Source organism: Triticum dicoccoides, chromosome 4B (genome assembly GCF_002162155.2).
Source record: "Triticum dicoccoides isolate Atlit2015 ecotype Zavitan chromosome 4B, WEW_v2.0, whole genome shotgun sequence".
In the NCBI taxonomy this organism is placed as follows: domain Eukaryota; kingdom Viridiplantae; phylum Streptophyta; class Magnoliopsida; order Poales; family Poaceae; genus Triticum; species Triticum dicoccoides.
This window is the reverse complement of record NC_041387.1, coordinates 635,141,292-635,142,018: the sequence shown is the minus strand read 5'-3', so window position 1 is coordinate 635,142,018 and position 727 is coordinate 635,141,292.

Below are 727 nucleotides of genomic sequence, written 5' to 3'. Positions count from 1 at the left end.
GGGCTTTAGTCTCCACCCTTTAGTGCCGGTTGCAGAATGTGTTAGTCCTTCTGAATGTGTTAGTCAGTTTCGGTGATTTGTATGGGCTCCCGTGTTGTTTCCAGTAATACAAAGGAACTGTTTTACAGTGCTTACCTCCGTTAACATGTAGCCATGAGAGATGATTCTTCTCCACTTATCCACTAGTGTCATGGTCACCAGGCACGTACGAGTTCCTTGTAATCCACTTATCAATGTACGCCGATTCGAAAAAAACTTATCAATGCACGGCATGACACCCCAAGACTGATGAAATGACAAGTCTGGTCATAGCTTGCCTAGGGTGCTCAATTGCACTTTGAAACGGTTGGCAGGGGTGAGCACGCCACCCTTGTCGAGCACAGGTGTGAGCGGCGCATGGTACAGGCATTCAATGCCTGTAGCAGGTCGGCGTGGGTGTTGCTGAGTTCCATGGCGTGGTACCAGTGGCGGAGCTAGACCAAGAAGATTTGGGGGCCAAAGAGAAAAGACAGTGGAAAACATGTCTATTTTTTCAATCTAAATCTCTCTGTAAAAAAATTTCTTCACTAAATTTGCCAAGGTTGGGGTGCCATGGCACCTGCAGGAATGCACATAGCTCCGCCGGTGCGTGGTACTACCCATGCCTAGACGCTGGTCTACTATGGTCCGTGCTTACTTTTCTTCTGAAAACTAATCATCGAAAAAAAGAGGTAAATTATGGCGTCCA